Below are 19862 nucleotides of genomic sequence, written 5' to 3'. Positions count from 1 at the left end.
ATAGGTTTGTTATTACTTCTACATCCTAGTGACCTTCAGGTTTTATCTGTTTACTGCTCACACGTTCACCGTGCATTCTGCAGGAGGTGTTCTGGCCTGCTGTTTCTGACGTTCACAACACGGTGTTCCAAATGTTGCCTCAGTTTCCCACAATTGTTCTTCTAACCTCAAGGTCAGTTTACATTTTGCTCACCACAAGTTCTTAATTCCTACATCTCCCCCTTTTATGTTTTATAGCTTCGTTTCCATGACGATCATTGCAAATCAGTCTCAGTTCAGCCTTCCGCACCATGGACAGGAGGCATCATATGTGTTGCAGGATGATAAATCCTATTAAACAAATCAAACACCCAGGCCTGCTAAAAACCACATCCGTAGGTTCAGACCTGAAAATTAAAGCCAAGGGTTGAGCCATGATAAACTTTTGCCTAACTCTGTCATGATGTCATCATGCATTAATTTCAGGATGCCAATTAAACTCAGACATCTGAATGAGAAGAGTAGGCTGACTTCACTATCAATAATTAAAGGATATATCTAAGTATTATAAAAATAAGCAGTAAGAAAAATACAGAATAGTACACTTACTTATTACTCTATATAATTAAAAGCAAATGCACCTAATCTTTAGTACACAATGAGGTACTGATATCCAGATCTGCAATTGCTGGGGAGCCCCAGTTAACAAGGATTTGGAGTACCTTTCCCTTCAAGTGGGAAGTCCTACGCGATGTGTCCATCCATAGGTGAGGCATCCAAAGTTGCAGCAAGCAGGTCCAGCCTCATATATCCAAATCAGCAGGCCGAAATAGCTTGCACTTTTCTCTGAGCAGAAACATCTGGTTTCATCCTCCTGTTGAATTCCACCCAGAGCCTGGCCAGTACTCAGGGGGGGAAACCAAGGGAGTTTCTAATAAAGTCAAACACTTAAGTTCTTAATCTTTAACACTGCTAAACAAAGAATGTTGGATACACATTCTCACAGCATTTCATCCTTATTAATAACTACATTTTGTCTAAGGTACATCTTTCACTAGTGACTAGTAAGCCTATATATTTTGTTAATGATCAAATACTAATAATTAATGCTAATTAGCAAGAGATATTTTACTAATTAACAAGAACTAATAATGGATAATATTTAGTTATAAAGTTCATCTATAGGTAATGAAGTACACAGTGACACAGTGGTGGAAAATTGGCACAGAACCTACAAGCATTTCATCTTATTTGTGTCTCTTTTCTAGCCAACAAAATATACGGATGAGTTGCACAGACAGTCTAAAATGAAGGACCTGTGGGTGATAAAACACAAGCATACCCCCATATCAGCAGATCTACTGGTCCTCTCCAGGTCAGGTCTCTTTCAGGATCCTTATACAAGACCTGTGATTTAATTGTAGAGTCTGTTGTGGTGCTAAAATGATGTTCTGCTGCTGTCAAAGAAAAATTATTGCTGTTTAAGAAATTATGAGTATATGAAGCCATTGCCAGTTGATTATGTAATGTGTTCAGAGAATTCCCCCATTTTTATTTTAAAATCAAAGCCTTTAGTGTACTGACCATCAGCAAGATTTAAAGTTAGTCCTTTTACAATGTCTGTATCTATTATATATTCAGGATCAGGGAAAATCATGACTAAAAACAATTGTCCTGGGAGGTTTCCTATTTTCATTTGTGTTTGTACAGTTTTTCCTGGGATGCCCGTATATTAAGAAAGCCTCCTCTCCAGAATCAATTGAGGCATTTATAGTCTGTGGGGACCATAATACTGATTCCCCTCCCTTGCCTCCTGTGAAGGGTAAAAGTCAGAAAACGGTGGCAAATCCTCTTTCATCCCCAGAACCGGTGATCCACCCACAGGGGCCATCCGTGAGCAGATGAAGGGTCCTATTGAGGTGCGCGAAGAGGTGCCATAGGCTGAGTTGTCCCTGGATTCTTAGTTTTAGAACTATTAATCTCTCTGTGTATATATATATTCGGTAGGGCTGTCTCGAGTGTCTTGATTTCCTGCACTCCCTTGGGGGCCCCACTCTCCAAGGTCAAGCAGCTGCTGGTTTTGTTGGTTTTTTTTTTTCTATCACATTAATAAGGGGATTTTCTGCCTTATTAATCAAAAGAATCATGATTATATTTTTATGTGCTGGTGGGGCAGCCTTAATCAGTTTATTTCTCATGGTGACAGAGAAAGGATGCCGCATCATAGTGTCAGCACCTTCTATAAAAACTGCTGGTTTTGGTGTTCGGGGGAGGCAGAGTGGGTGGGCACAGGACAGAGGGGCAGTGCCAGGCTCAGATGCACTACCAATAAGGCTACGGCAAGGAGCTGTGTCTAGTGGCTCTCGGTACCTACATGTTAGCAAACTTTCAGGTATTTGCCAAGCTCCTGGGGTTTTTTTGCCTCTTAGTAGTGCAAGCATCACTTGACAGTCAGCGTTAGCACTGGCATATGCCAGTTGTAATATTAGGGCTTTGGCTGCCTCGGGGTTATCTACCTGATGAAGAGATCGCCACCTGTAAATGATCTATAAATTGCCAATATGACTCCTGAGATTATTTTGTGTTCCCCATCAGGTACCTTTTTCCATGCTATTAAAGCAGCTTGTGAGGCCTGGGTAAACAAGCGCTGATCTTGCTGGGCTTGTACAAGGGTGTCTCTATACTGTCCTTTGCTGACCAGCTTGTCATAGCCTATCAGTATAACATCAGCCAAATTTTTCATGGATTGCATTGCACAGAGCTCTGAAAACTCAGTTTTCGAGATAGAATACTGTGCCAGCATTAATACTGGTTTTATAAGTGCCAGACAATCCCATGGAACCAATTGATACCCATGAGCTATTGCATCCAGTATACCTGTTGTAAATGAGTTTTGAAGCCCATTCTCATTAATGCTTTTACACAGTTCTTTAAAACCCTGGTATGGCAGAGACTCATGATGTGGGTGCTGACTGTGTTTTATGATTGCTGGATACACCACAGGATTTCCATTGCTCAGTGTCTCTTTAAGACATGTCTCTATCTTGGATTATCCTCCCTGAATCTCTACTGGAAATCCCTCCTTGTGGGGGAGGTGGAAAATCAGAGGGTACAGATTGTAATTCCTCATCTTTATCCTTTTCATCCCTACTTGCTTCTGCCAGGGGTGTAATAGGAGTTAGTTCTTTCTCCTGTTGGGATGAGGTACTGACAAGTTCTGGTATTTCTCCTGTCAATGGGTGTAAAGCCATGTAAATCACTCACCATGTAAGGACAACAGAGGTCAGAAATGCACTCCCTAGGTCTTCATTAGTTTTAAGCTCCTGTCCAACCTTCCAACATAATGCTAAATCAAAAGTTCCGTTGACCAGAAACCATTTACAATACTTAAAGATATAGCGCAGTAACTCATGCAGTTGGTCATCTGTTACCGAATATCAGGCAGTGTTCAATAACTGTTTTAAAACTTGTATATAGTGCTTTTGTTGCTTAGAAAACCCTGACCCCATGATTTACGAGAAAAGAGAAAGGAAGAAAAACCCCTTTTGATTTAAGAGAAGGAGGAGAAAAAACATATGCTAGCAGCTTCCCACAGCCAGGTGCTGCCGCCTGGCACCCACCAGATAACTTAAGAGAAAGAAACCAGCTGCTTCCCACAGTCAGGTGCTGGTGTCCAGTAGTACAACTAAAAAAAAAAAACAAAACAAAACAAAAAACAAACAAAACCCACCTCACTTCTGTCCTTTAGTATGCTGGCAGCTTTCCCAACACTGCGTGCTGCTGTTTGGCACTTACCAGCGGAACAAATATTTATGTCTGGATGCCACTTTCCTCCTTCGCATACGAGCACACCACCATCTTCTTCAGGTTTTCGTAGCAGCTCACACAGGGCACCATTTGTCAGTCTCGGTCCAGCCAGGATCAGAATGATGCACAAAAGAAAGACAAACTCACACCAGTTTGTTGTTCTTGGCAATGCCAAGAACAAATGCCACTGCACTGTGTGCCAGCTCCCAATTTGTTCTCACTTCTTTACATAGGTTTGTTATTACTTCTACATCCTAGTGACCTTCAGGTTTTATCTGTTTACTGCTCACACGTTCACCGTGCATTCTGCAGGAGGTGTTCTGGCCTGCTGTTTCTGACGTTCACAACACGGTGTTCCAAATGTTGCCTCAGTTTCCCACAATTGTTCTTCTAACCTCAAGGTCAGTTTACATTTTGATAGCCACTAGCTCTTAATTCCCACAATCTTCTGGTTTTGTCCACAAAATATGTGCATGTAAATCAGAGTTTTCTTGGATTTTCTACTCTTTCAGATTAGTAGACAAGTTGTAGGGGGATTTTTGGTAAGAGAATGTGCTGGTTTTGGCTGAGATAGGGTTAATTCTCTTCATAGGATCTGGTATGGGGCTATGTTTTCGATTTGTGCTGAAAACAGTGTTGATAGTACAGGGATGTTTTCCTTACTGATGAGCAGCGCTTACAGTCAAGTACTTTTCTGCTCCTCACACCACCCCACCAGTGAGCAGGCTGGGGGTGCACAAGACATTGAGAGGAGACACAGCTTGCACAGCTGACCCCAGGTGACCAAAGGGATATTCCATACCATATGATGTCATTCTCAGCATATGAAGCTAGGGGAAAGAGAGGATTTGTCTTCCCGGTAACCATTACACATGATGGGGCCCTGTTTCCCTGGAGATGAGTGAGCACCTCCCGATGATGGGAAAGGGTGAATTAATTCCTTGTTTTTCTTTGCTTGCACGTGTAAATATTGCTTTAGCTATTAAACTGTCTTTATCTCAACCCACGAGTTTTCTCACTTCTACCATCCCATGATAAGGGAGTGAGTGAGTGGTTGCGTGGGGCTTAGTTGCCTGCTGGGGTTAAAACATGACAGAAACAGACAGAACAATTGGAATAATAATCTTTCTAAACATGAAAGAAACATACACTGCAGCAGTAACTAGTCGGCAAAGACAGATGATGTTCTGTATTTTAGAAGACCAGGAAAACATTTCCAGAAAAAAAAAAAAAAAAAAAAAAAATTATAAAAAGGGACATTACATATTCAGCTACAATTAATATTTCTAACATGTCTTTGAAACTCATTTTCCATGAAAATCAGTTATTCAGCTGTTCACAGAGAATAAACACAAAAGGAAATTAAATACACTGTTACAAATTAATTAAAAGCCTCTGGTAGTACATTGAAGGTCATACATAAGAAGCTACATAGCTATTTATTTTTTGAACAATCAAACAAATCTTTGCAGACTTATGTTTTTCATATTTTACCCAGATGCTACTGCCCTGATTTGTGCTTAGCAGAGAGCTCCTTGTTTCTGCAGTATGAAAGTCTGTTTATCTAAACTCTTTGACTTTATTCATTTGTGTCACATTTATGTGCAGCTTTCTTATAATATGCTTAGGGCAAGTAACTCGGGGATCAGTCACTCAAAACCTGCTGTTGCTTGAAGTGCATATTTACAGTCATATCTGGTTTCAGTCAAAATAAGACAAACAAAGAAAAAAGTTAAATGTTTTCATTCGAGCTAAATCCAATGCCCTGAGGTATCCAAGAGAGCAACACAGGGCTTGCCATCTATTGGGAGCTATAGGAAACCTGTGCCCTTCCTTCTGGATCATCAACTGGAGAATGGGTCAGACACCCAAGAACAATTTTAGATGTGAATCTCCAGGCACCTCCACCAAACTACTGTTCTAAATAGAGAAATGCAGCTTATTTTTGAGGAAGAACAGTTAGACTGTCCCCTGGATGAATTTCAGGTTAAAAGACTTAATCTGTCTGAAGTCTGTGGAAAATTTCAAAAGAGTTGTGGTCTATAAAGTCTAACAGAGGCACCAGAGGGAGGTTCCCTCTGGGAGCACTCTGTGGCGAAGGCTAGAAAGGTTAATGATCCCTACTAGTTGTCACTTGAGATATAATATACACTCAAAGAAGAAACCTTGATAAACGTTTTGTTAGAGGAAAAAGAAGAAAAAATCATCTGAAGGAGGGACAAAGGAAGTAAATAAAGGTGAGAAATCTTCTGATTTTATTTTAAACAACTTCAACTTTTTTCATATCTCCATGTCTTCTATAAAAATTCTTAATTGTTTGCCTATTTTGGATATTCTACGCAAATACTTCTATAAAAATTTCATCTTAATCTGGATTGAAGGGACTGTGATAACAGCAAGACTGCACTGTGATGAGTGTATAAACCTCTGAACTGGCAGAGAACTGGCAATGCAGGAGACATAGGCTTTGATGTGAAAGGTGATGAGGAGGACACTTCAGCATGCAAAGTTACCGCACCCCAGCCCATTTTTAATATGTGAAGGGATAAGGCATTCTTCAGACACAGCATTAGCTGAAAATTTATACTGTACGATATGGTATTTTACCAAGACAAGTGCAAAATCTTCTCAAATGTTTTTAAAGGTTTTTAAATAGATTGATACTTTTTCACTGCTTTTTTTTTTCTTCATGTCCTTTCAGTAGCAGCATATTTGCAGGTATCATATTTTGTTCCTTCATTTCTGTGTCAGATCTGTAACACTCCTTCAGATTTCTTCTTAAACTCCAAGGCTGAGCTCTTTTATAATAATAATTTTTTCCATATCTATTCTTGATGTAGGAGGTATTAGTTAAAGTGCATGTTTTCCTCAACTGCTAAATCAGGGGGTTGCTTTCTTGCCACAGTCAAAACTTTTCTTTTTCAGCCTGAAAGAGTATATAGCACCAGCCTGGTTAACAAGCTGTCCATGTTAAATGTATCTTGGATCAATTGTTGTTCCCTTATTGTAGGTTTTACCTGTTAAAAATATCTTGGAGCACTAATTCCAAAAATTATCATCTGATGAGTTTAACAGGAAGCCTTTCTACCATAAACCAAAAAAAGGAAGTGATGCTTCCCTGAAAAGAAATGTTTAAATTAGTTTCCACGGGAAACTAAAACATGCAGATCTGAGAGACTGTGGTCATACAGAATGAGAGAAAATTAACAAAAGAAGGATTCTTGGCTGAATGATACCATATTATATACATTACAAATGGGTCAATAATTCCTGCCCTGTGCTGAAGTTTTCTTAACAATGTAATTGAGGTTGTCTTTTAGAATTGAGTTTTTATGTGCACCTTAAGTGCTCACAGTATTAGTTTTAATGTTTTATATCTTTTCAGTAAGGAATAGCTCTTGAAATTAATTTCATATTTGTAAAGAAGGCACACATTTGATTTCATTTGTTTTCTTATGAAGCTGTTTAATTATATAATTAGAAAATAAATTATTATTGTACTGTCCCTTTACCAGTTTTAAATTGAACATTAAACTTGCTTATGTAAGATAGTGACACTGCGTCAGCAAAGGTTCTATAACTGTGATCCTTAGACCTTCTTATGGTCCAAGTAGATTTGGTTTGTAATATCTTACTGAAGGACAAATCTCTATATTCACCTGACACTTTGCAATAAGAAACATCTATTGCTGAAAAATGTATTTTTAGAGACTAAATTCCTAAGAGGGGTAGAACAAGATAGAAGTACAATTATTTTTTTCTGTTAGGAAGAGGATGAATAACCATGGAAATCAAGAAAACATGAACAAAACAAAGAATTAAAAATGCCTCCAAATAATTGTTGAAAGTTTTCCCTGCTGTTTTTCAACAAATACTAAAGACATATCTGTGTTTAAAAGCTTCATTTCAAATAACCTATGAAGAAAAAATGGTAAGTGAAAAAAAAAAAAAAAACCAAAACACAAAACAAAACAAAAAAACAGTAGAAGGAAAGTGACTAGTGGGATTAAAGAGAATAATTCTTTGGAAAATCTAATATGGATTTAACAGTCCAATAATTCAGATATAAATAATAATTATTTGGAATTCCAGAGTTATAAATTATGTAAACATAATTAGATTTCTCTACCTATATAAAGTAAATATTCTAATTTAGTTGTTATTAGCAAAATTATTTAACAGAACTTGTTCCTTTGTAAAATGGTAGTAAACAAAATACGTTTTAAAAATTAGTCAAAGAAGGTTCCTGCATGTTCAACGTTAATATATTATGTGTAAATGACTAATTACAGACACTGACTGTTTTAACTTTCACTAGATACTTATGATTTATGCAGAAGATTAGATGGCATTGATAGAAAAATAAAAGGCAACAGGTCTCAGTAACATGCTTATTCAATGCACTGGTAACAAGAGGTTCTGGCTAGCTGTAAAAACTTATATTAGTTTAAGCAGTTCTGTTATTTCCTGTACCAAGTTCATACCCGAGTGCCTGGTTCCTGTGAGTGCTCAGCTTAACTGCTAAGTTTTACACGGTGTTGCTCAATGACGTATGCAAATTGCTACAGTAGATCTTAGCGGGTCCTCTATGCTAGCCACAACACTGAACATGAACCTCAGGGCCAAAGGAAAAAAAGAAAAAAGGTATATCTGGCTCCCAACCCCCCATGACAGAATCCACAGCAACCCGGAATCCCTAAAAACTCTGCTCATGGGCTTTTCTTCTTGTCATTTTCCACTAGCATGAGACCTATAGAGGGAGCTGGGGACAGTTCTCTGGGGAAATGTTCTCCCTGCAGAAGTAATTTGTTCACATCCTCCAACTACTGTTACAGTACTGAACAGGGACAGTGGCAGAGAAATATTTTTTCCTTCCCTAAAAGCACTGAAGTGTCAAAGAATTTCCTTTCGAAACCAGTGTAATATGAATGTGTTACAGCTATTACAATTACTGCTAATTGCCAGTTATGGATCTTCTCCCAGCTTTATAGTTTGAACTTCTGCCTGCTGTTACACCAGTGTACGAATCTGAAACAAATCAGCAGAGGAGCTATTTCTTCATATCTGTTGCATATGAAAATAGACTGGCTATATCTGTGACACAGTGAAACACACCAGGAGGGCTGTCTAGCTAATGAACCAATCCAGCCCATGTCTGGCATGAAACAGGGCACAAACTGCTGCAAGAGGTACACATCACCTCCTGACAAGCTAGCATATAGTCTGTTATAAGGCTATCTATCATGCTGTCAGAGGTATCAAACCAGCACTGCTGTGGAGGGATCTCTGCCACTGTGACAGACATTTTCCTACTATGTAGTACCTCCTAACTATTAGATACTTAGCTTAGCTTTACTTTCCAGACCAACACATACCCATCATTGGTTTTCTCCCTTGCAACCTTTCTCCTTCCTCACATTTCAGATCTGAAAATTGGGAAACAGTTTGCACTTGTTAATTAGTTGTTCAAGTCACACACCAATCTGTTAGTGGAAAATTACCTGGCAACATGAAATAATGTTTGAACTCTATCCTCTAAGCACAAGCTGTGGACATTCCTGTTGTTGCTTTCTTGCAGACTGCTGAAATAACTTAGAGTAAAACTGAGATAACCTTTCCAGGTAATAAATCTAGTCTGTTATGGTGCTGATATATTTCATACCTTCTTGATATTGCAAGAAACTGTGAAAATAATTTTGTTTAGGAGAATTATTGGGACAGAGGTGTTATGACAGTTTTCTCCTTTTTAATTTTGAGTTCTACAAAGAAAATTTGTGAAACACTTAAAGGAGATTTGAAACATACATCTTAGTAATTCGAAAAACTGCCATAGCTGTATTGCAGCTAAACAGTTAGGTTTATAAATACCAGTGTATTTGAACAAATTGAATTGCCAGCAATGTGTAGGAACTAGCCATAGTAATGGATAAAGGTCATGTCTGATGCAGATAAACTTTTAAAGACACTCCTTTTATGATGGATACTATATGAGCCATATATAAGTGTAAGAGCAACCTATGTGTAAGAGGGAGGGAAGCCGTCTGAAGATAATGAAACTGATGATGCAAAGGCTGGTGGGCCTAAAGCTAAGAGGAAACCTACTGGAAATCCCTTTTCATGCAGCCACAACTCAAAACTTACTTTTGGACCATTTATTCGTATGTTTTTCCTGCTTGAGAGCTCCTTTGCTCCTGGCCTCAGTTCTAGATTGAAGAAAAGCCTCAGTATTTACATGTGTTCCAGCCACTCCTCCAACTGACAAAGCCAATGATCTTTGGTATGTTTTCCCTCACCTTTTCCATGTAAAATATGACTTCAGTCATGCTTTATTTATTGGAAGTTGTTAAGCAAAGTCTGATATTATTGCTTCCAGTTTTAACAAATGAATTCCAAAGCCAAGAGCATTTATAAGGCCCTTCCAGGACTTCAAATCTATTTCTTTGTCTTTCTGGGTGATTGCTCCTGTCCAGGGAAGTTTTCTTTTCCTCTTAAACCCACCAACAGATATGCTAGTATTTGCATTCAGAATAAAGTCCAAGAAACTCCTCTGCAAAAAAGAAAGAGTTTTGTACTTGATTTACAGCTCTTTGTCCTCAAGTTCAATGCAATAGTTTAGACCAATTACATCCCAGTCCTATTAGATCTGCCATTCATCTAACTGTACTCATTGCCTCTGTACTGGGTAATGAGGTTGTCTATATACCTGCAGGTAACTGCACATGATCAAAACACTCTGGATGAGTCATAGGCATTTAATCTCCCATGCAACCGCAGTTGGTAGGGATGTGCTGAAGCATGCTGGTGGCATTCTGAAATCTGTGAGGACAAAGGGGTCTGGCAGCGCTTCAGGCAAGTCCAGGATGTATGTGCTGCTCCCAAGTGCTGGGGCTTGCCTGCTTCCTGCAAAGCATACACGGGAGCTTAACCAAGAAATACAGGTCATTCAAACTCCATATGCTATAACTGGATAGGTCAGTTCTCTTTTTAAGCCTTATAAGTTACTCTTTGGAGGTGCCGGACTAATTAAGTTCAAGTGCTCAAAAAATCGGAGTTTAAATGTGAACACTTGGTGTTGATACTGGCATTAAACTTAAGAACCTTAACTATCATTTACTATTTTAAATCCTTCAGAATTATTTTGCCTTTTAAAATTAATCTGGTTGCCCTGACATGTACTGCAGATGACCTTTTAAGGCACAGTTAAAGTGCTGTGTTAATAGTTCGATAGTTTTGGTATTGATAGTGTGGGTATGATCCTTCTAAAATAGCAAAGTAGATAAGATTAGCACTTCAAAATGAGATTTAGATTACTGTGCATAGCAATTTCTTGTTAAGCCTTTGAATATTTCATACTAAATGTATATTCATTGTACAAATTTGTGTCATCTCTGAGACAACAGTGTGTGCTACATGGGGGGGACAGAGGGAAGCAAAGGCTGCATAGGAGAGGTCATAGGTCTTCTGCACTACACTTGTCTGTGTACTGGAGAGGGTCCTACACAGCAATGCAGCCTTCACATTTCCTTGTACAGCCATGCAACCAGGCAAGATAGGAGGGCTGTTGGCCTCTGACAACACTCAGGCTCCCAGTGGGGTAAAAAATGCAGCCCTTCTCTTCCTATTCTGCAGTTTATATGACTATATAAAAGTTTCTTAATGTCAAGGGGGAAAAAAAATCTTATGGAAGATCAGTTTGGAGAAAATTTATTAGAACTGATCAAGGACTTTGAGAGTCCTTGATAATCCTGGGTATTATAGGTAAATGTCCTTCCCTGTGTCTCTCCCTCACACACACTTTTCTGCTCTGTAGCAAACCAAATAAATCATTGGCATGCATTAACATAAAATAGGAACCAAAGAACTTTAGTTCCTGCTCCCAGTTAATCTTTTCTTCCCCAGACACCGTCCCTTCTCTGTCTTGTCCCTCACTCTAACAGTCTAGTTCTTGATGTTTAATGCTACAAGTTCAATAGTGAAATTAAAGCATACCATATCTGTTTAGTATTTACGACATTCTCAGGAGCAGAACAGCACATTCAAGCAGAGGAGGCCTGAAAACTCGCATTTCGTTATCCAAAGATGTGGTCCAACTTCTAAGTCGTTTTAAGGTAACAATTCCAGTGCTGGTTTTGTATATATTCTGAACTAAACTCTGATGCATCCACTTGAGTATGCTTTCTTGGTGAAGTGCCCATTATGAGAATCCTTGAGGGCCAAATCTCTCTGAAGACTAACAGTTCAGGAGCCACATCTCTGCACTGTAATGGAGTTTAGCTGTCATCTGAGCATATTACTGGTCATACTCTAAACTATGCAAAGATACTTATTCACAGACATCTAAAATAGAAACAGTTCTGAGCATTAGGAGTTTCCCAGGTAAATGATAATTGAAAGTAGGTAGACTGAACAGCTTTCTTGGTCTAACATTACCTAAAGTTAGGCCACCTGCATATTTCCCAGTTTAATTTAGATTAAACCATGAGCACTACCTTATCCTATAAGTAAAAAAGTAATATAAAATCACATTTATCTATTTTGTACATAGAGATATTAGATTAGCATATAGAAGGAAACAGAAATTTTTGCCTTATCACTCACCAGTAGAAGAGAATGTCTTCTGACTTTCCAGAGATATTCATACACATGTAAATATACTTTCAGGCTTGATGATAAGATTTCCCACAACTTACCATACCCTTGCTTCTTTTTTTAATTTGCATTATGTCATCCTGACTCTGTTTTAAATCCTTTCTTCATAAAGCCTTTTTCATCGGTCATATTTTTTCTTTACTTTCATATACTAATAATTTAATAAATGTTTTCTCTGAGAGGAAATTATGTTTCTTTACATGCTAACAGGATAAGCATCATATTTCTGAAAGCAAACAGCCTTTACACTGCCTTCACTAAGAAGACAACATGTCACTGTGTCTTTCTGAACAAACAGCCTATCTTATACTTTTCGTAAAACAGAAATTACAGTTAAGCTGTATAGAAACAAGCCTTGGTAATAAGAAACTTAATGCTTTTTCATTACAGGTATTGCCCTCTCAAATGTGCCAATTTATTTATTTTTACTTCATTTTTTCCACTAGGGGAAAATAAGCAGTTGGTTTTGCATAGCACTCTCAATTTCCAATTAGCAATTCCCTATATTATAACCCTTGACAGCTATCCTTCACCTTCCTAAACGTGATGCCAGCTTTTACTGGTGCCAGTAAAAGTCTCAGCTAGGATTTCCTAGAGGCACCAAATGGCTGTATTTTATGTTGAGTTCATTGCAATAGATATATTTTCTCCATTTTCAAGCTCTAGATATGAGATGGGTTGCACAAGTGGCTTACTTGTATATCCTGATTTAACTAGTCAACTTCTGCAAAATGATATAAGCACCTTTGCAGTCACTCATATAATGCAGTCAGTGATGTATACCCAGTAACAAATACTCAGCCTACAAGCTGCCACTTCTTTTACAGCACATCTGAGGTCAAAAGTCTACAGTCCTGAGCTTAGATATCTTATTTAGTTTTCATCTACCATTCACCATATAGGGGACTCAGAATGATCCTACTGAGGCAGAGTTCATCTATTTTGAGGTATGAGTAGTGAATAGGCAAAGTGTAATCCTTAGAAATTTAAGTTTATTTTAATGTAGATATAAAGAACTTTCCCTGCATAGGATGATTCACAAAAGAATTGCTGCTTGAGAACCCAAGCACCCTGCCTACATGTTTGCTGCAAGGCACAGTTAGGCCTCTCAGATTTTGCAGATGTACATTCCAGGGTGCATTATAGTCTTGGCTGAACAGAGGCATACATCAAACACATGATCACTTTCGTATGACCCAACAAATTACCAAGTGTTTTATAATCCACTAAATAATACACATGCATTTACTCCAAGCTCACAGTAAATATGAGGAAATTCATTTATGTTATTAGATTTGTCATTAGACAAGAATATACATCCATGTTCAATATAATTTTCTCCATTCAAAACATATACTGAAGAGCACCTACTTATCATTCCTGGAACTGCCCAGGAGAGATGTGAGAGAGAAATCCACAGCTAACACAGTTAAGGCTACAGATGTAGATCATGCGTGAAAGGACATCCAGAATGGAGGCAGGTAAGACAAACAGCTCCAGCATTGTTTACTTGTGAGGGCTTCACCTGTTGTATCCTAATGATGCATCTTAATAGATGGACGTACTGATCTTCCCACATGACAACTAATCTCAGTTTGAGGGGTCATTCAAAAAAGTATATTCTCTTTCCTAGATAGAGATAGGAGGGAAAAGAAGCTTAATACAGCTAAACATGTTAGTTGCAAAAAATGATTGTTTTGCAAATCCAGACAAGGGTGATTTGCATCTCAGTTCCATGCAAAAAATCTTCTGTGTCCAAAGAGGAAGGAGATATTACTGGTATGGTTAAGATCACACCCAGAGCACTCCAGTCAAGTGTTTTCACAAATGCATGGTTGGACGTGTTTGGATGCCTGACTATACAACAAAGAAGAAATAATTTGAGTACTCCGGGATAAATGTTGGAATTTTAAAGGCTGAATCCACAAATTAATTGTTATGAAGCTTTTCAGAAATGCTGTATTATACCTAGAACTGTTTCAGCATCTGCCCAGCTGTAAATTGTTCTGAGGTCTCTGAGTGCGTGCTGCCAGCTAGAGGAAATCTAGTCTGTGACCCATGTTCTGTGACAAAGGAAATGCTACAGTAATCACTAAATGAAGAAATGCGGGAATCAATAGAAGAATGATGGAGTATTTCACTGGTGGTGTTTTAAGATAAACTGTTGTTTACTAAATTTCCTACACTGTTTTTTTTACTGTGTTTTCACAGTACAGCTTGTCAAGAGCTTAAGTTGCAAAAGTAACCAAGAACCATTTTATTTCTTTCCTGGATTACCTGCATACCTTTCCTGTTTCTGCCTAATTTTTGCTTGATAGTTTCAGAACTTCATATTTATCAAAATACTATACTGGTTTAAGCCAAATGTTGTACAATCTCACAGACACAGAAACACAGACCTGTCTGAGCTGTCTTTTCCATCAGCATCTAGCAACATAATAAATAATTAAGATGAAGAGACACATCACACAATCATATGTGACGCAGTAATAGGTCCACAACAGAACTAGGTGCCTAAGGATGTTTCTTAGTGCCTATATCCAACATGGGTAAGTCTATGTTATTCAAATGCCCTCCTTCTTAAATCACTTAAGCCTGGGGTTGGATGTTCATTAAGACCAGATCACTGAATTATGAGATGACCAGGCAGTAGAAATGACAAAACTGTGCAATTTGGTGCATCAGAGGGAAGGCACACCCACATCAGACAGTATACTAAAGATGTCATTCTTAAGTAATTCACTGAGCACATCCCTTACAAAGGCAGGAAACTAATATGAAAGTAACTTAAAACTTTAGGAAGGGGATGACTTGATACCTGCATCTTCTCTTCCTGACACACACAAAAAAAATAAGAACTGTACTGTGCCACACCAAAAGGTTCATCAAATCCTATATGCTGCTTACCAGTACCTACAAAAAGTTATATGAAAAGGATAAGCCCAGTACGTCCTGTTCAGGTTCCTCATCATAGCAACTATGGGCAGTGGGTGCCCTGAGAGACACAGCAGGCTTTGCTTGTGTGGAATCTCCCAGGAAGCCTCTGTACCAGACTGCTGCTTGTCCACTGCAGGATGTTGAGGAGGATACATGAGCCAACGAAATTAAAATTGATGACAAGAGGAAGGTAACAATATACTACTTGACATTATTAGCATTGCAGATGACATCTCACCAAAATGAACTATTCCCTCTCTGAACATGACTAAGCAGTGTTTTCAGTAAAACATCACTCTCAGACTGTGCATTGAACAACACTATCATTTTTGGTGTGTATATATATAAAAATATATATATATATATATAAACCAGCTTCACAGGAACACTACAGTCTTGGAGCATAGAAGACAAGAAAGAAAGAGGTAATGTGGACTAGCAAAAAAAAAAAAAAGATTCCATTTTAGGGAAAGTCTGCTTAGAGAGACAGTTAATACTTTCACTGGCAGGAAGTCAGTTTTACTACCCTCCCCATTAGTTTTTTGACAATGCTAGATGTGTTTGTTAAGTTTTACATAATCAAATTTACATAATACAGAAACAGTGTTACTAACCTCATAGTGGTTGCTCTAGAACAAGACATTCTACAGCTGCTACATTATACCAAAATGAACTCTTGAAAAAGTAAGTTCTCAAAAGAAATAGAGAGAAGAATACTATTGAGAGTGAGAAGTAGCTAAAGTTCTCTGACAATGCTGCTGATTCATGAAGAAGATTTACGCAGGTTTTTGATCTATGCATGACCAGCTGGGCTCAAAAACAGTCACAAAATATAGGTTGGTTGGGTTTTCTTAAAAAATATATCTTTTTTCCAGGCATATCTGAAGCTCCCTATTTCTTTGTTAGTATGGTACTAAAAGAGAATCAAAGAACTGTCTCTTCAAATATGCAAGAGAAATACTAAGCTCCTAAGAAAAGTTAAACTTTTGAAGGACATCATTGTCATCATATGCACCTCTTGAAGAACAGATTTTCTTTTATTTCTCTAAATTTGAGGAATGTTTGACTGACAGTCACTTAAAAAGTCAGCCCTGTAATTATGGCATACTGATTGATTCCATTAGAAGAGATCACATAGTGACTGGAATCAAAAATATAAAGCTTCTGGAATGACAGCTACAAGGTAGAAACCTAAATCAGGAAAAGCGGTAAAGACATGTCAAAAAGATGCTAGAATAAAACTGAGATGTAGTTACACTGGATAAACATTATCACAAGGGGAAATTGGAAAATGGAAAGACAATACAAAGTGAGAAACATCACAGAACAAGAAGCTGTGATGAACAGAAAGTGCATTAGCTGTAGAAACATGCACAGATCCAAGCATCCAACATCCATATTTAGATGCTGTGATTTTAACTATTTTACAATATTTTGCAACTTAATAAGCATATCTGTGCTTTGTATTAAGAGAAAAATGTGTGCAAAAATATCTGGAAGGGACTTCTAGAGAGACACCAAATCTTCAAAAGCTGAAAGCAGGGATGACAGAGGGCTGACATCTTGCCCTACACACTGAGGGAACACTTCTTAATTATAGATTGGATATTGATACTGAAGTGAATATTGGACCAAAAAAAAATGTAGCTGTGAGCTTTTGAATGAGAAAACAAGACCACTAAAATCCCATCAAAATACCTTCAAGTTAGAAATAGTTATTCCAGAAGAATAACATGATCTTGAACTGAAAATCAAAAGTGAAAATGAAACTGATTACATTTGTTGTAATTGCTAAACCTGCAAATACGCTAATCACTTACCACCAGGTTAAATTCAAAAGACAAAAGAAAGATCCTGAAGATGTAATACACAATTGGAAAACTAGTTTATATCTACAGATACTGGATAAAACAGTTTAATGTATTATTATTCATATTTCTTCGAGATTGAATTCTTGGAGACCCAAACATGAATATCTTAGTGTACATTTGCAATACAGTTAAAGGGCACAGTGCAATATGTCATAACTGTACATTAAATCTGTACTTACAGGACATGAAACTCCAGAAGTTTTTCTCTGGTGATGGTTCACATCTTAATGAACAAAAGAAACACAGTCACCTGCCAACTGTTTAAACTTCTTTTTCAGGAGAGTCTGTATTTCAGCATTTAACATCACAGCTATCTGTAATTGAACAGTTTGATGAACAAATAAATTAAGGTAGTTTAAGATCACTCAGAAGGTTACAGTGTTTGGAAGGGTTCAGCTCTGCTAAACTTAAGGGTATCACCTTTAAACTTTATGGTATCACATTGAAATTGTGTTTAGCAGGGAAGAACAGTTTCTCAATTTAGCAGAACTGCAGCAGACAGTAGAACAAATTGTAACGTGCAGCAAGAAAAACTGATAAGGACACAAAAAAAATGTATGGTATAACTGGGATTCGAAAGTATGAAATCCATTATAAAGTAGAGCTACTGTTCATTTCTACACAGATGCTTCATGAACTTTAAAAAGGCTACAGCTATCAGAAAGGTTACCCATTTCTGTGACGTACAGAATCCTGAAGATGAGGTTTTGAGGAAAACAAGAGGTAGATGACAACCAAATCTTAGCAACAAGCGGATAGACAAGTAGAATTTGCAGAGACACACCACCCCACCGCCCTCACCCCCTGGAATTCTACAGAGACTGCAAAGAAATAGTAGCAGAGACTGTGAAGGAGCAGAAACAAGAAAGTTCATCTGGAATTCACAAAAGATTCATTGAACATTGCTAAAACAATTACTGGAACTGCAGTAGTCTTTGACAAAAGGAATACGCACTGTCATTTTTAGTAACTGAACCAGATCATCAGGAGGCAAGTCAGATACATAATTAACATAAATATCTAGTCACTCTGTGCCCAGTTTTATAAAAATGCAGATTGCACAACTCACAACCAAAGAGACAGACCAATGTCTGTTCCCCAGTGGTTTTGTGGATCTTCTTCGGGGCGCTTATGTCACATTGTCCTCTGTTAAGTTATTGCAGAGTTATCAAACTACCTTGAAGAACTGTTTTCTTTAGGTCAATAAGATTTTGAGTTATTGAGCCTAATTATTTTCTTCGTTCTACTCCTTAAGATGTGAATTGCTGTTTCAGCTGTCCTTTGACTGCTGCCGACTACCAGAACACTACGTGACTCTGCTGCTGACTCCAGACAGGCAGTTTTGCTGCTAGATCAGATTTCTTTGCCGTGCCTGTTGAACAACCACGTTGCTTTGTACTGCTGCCTCAGCTCACCTTACTCTCTCTGTTAACTCTTGCTGAGCCCTGCTAAATGCACCTCAAATTTTGACTTCTGTTGTAAAATGTGTAAGTTTTCCAAAGAAATGTTATATTAATTTTTGCTGTGAGTTATGTAAATTATGCAAATTATAAGGAGCCTTAAAGCCTCTGGAAATGTATTCAAGTGACCTACAGTGTCACAATATTTGCTTGACCTAGGTCTAGATATTTATGAAGAATCTCTTGAGAAATGTAAATTCATCCATAATTCATTTTGCAACACGGACAAATAGAAACAGCATGAGAGTATCTAGACTGTGACAAGTGTGTGAGATCTTCCAACATCGACTTCCAAAAACATTCATCTTGAATAATTTATTGCATGTGATACAGGTTCAGGAATTTGTAAGCTTAAATGTCTAAATAAAAATGTATGGATCACTTAGTAAATGTTAATATTCATCTGGAAATACATACTTAGACAATAAAGAAGTGTGCCAGCCCTGCAGAACAGGTTCACTTTTATGCAAACTGTGATATTTTTTAACATGACAGTCAATTGGTATAGAAAGACTACAGATGAACTGAGAAAAGCAGTGACAAATTCATGTACAGCTTCATCTGTGTTCATTACAGTTTTGTTATAAGCCATGTTAAGGTTAGCAACTGCTGTCTGAAACATGGGCATATAGTGTGATACCTCAGATTACTGTGATGCTGCTAACTATTAAAATTTATATTTCAATTGTGATCAGTCTATCACTGTATTAGCTGTGAAAGGAAAGTTCAAAATCACACTTTGGGTACAGATTCCACAGACATCCTTCTTGAAGATTAATGTTAATCCAAGAATGTTAGTCTTTTTTCCTCTCTTTCCTTGTCTTGACATTACCCATTTCAATACCAAGCATAGGTCTTTAGTCTTAGAGTTTTGTCCTTGAACCACAAATTCATATGGCTGTTTATTTTAAAAGAAAAATAAAGTTTATCTTTTTAGCCAAATTTTAAGGTTATTTTATTTTTATTATTTTATTTCCTTTGTTTAGTTTGCTTTCTTATTCTAAAACAGTGAAAAATCAATACTATTGTAACTCCAAAAATTGAATTATTATAAGTAGATCGAAACTCAGTAGTAGTTATTTACCGAGCAGTGGATGTTGGTAGGACATCTACAGTAGGAAAAGTTTCATATCCTGTGGTGACTATAAGAGAATTTCAT

General features: G+C 37.6%; 1 long non-coding RNA gene across 1 annotated transcript; it reads right to left on the bottom strand.

Moving 5' to 3' along the window:
* Window positions 1–1413: 1413 nt before the first annotated feature.
* Window positions 1414–18696, bottom strand: LOC113479839. The gene is made up of 5 exons (XR_003398352.1): window positions 18421–18696; window positions 17423–17557; window positions 10490–10686; window positions 3775–4616; window positions 1414–1436 (listed from the first exon to the last, which is right to left on the bottom strand). It is a non-coding gene; the product is annotated as an uncharacterized LOC113479839 (long non-coding RNA).
* Window positions 18697–19862: the final 1166 nt, after the last annotated feature.

This window comes from Athene cunicularia (genome assembly GCF_003259725.1).
Source record: "Athene cunicularia isolate RWA chromosome 4 unlocalized genomic scaffold, athCun1 chr4_part2, whole genome shotgun sequence".
NCBI lineage: Eukaryota > Metazoa > Chordata > Aves > Strigiformes > Strigidae > Athene > Athene cunicularia.
This window is presented reverse-complemented; position numbering and strand designations above follow the sequence as displayed.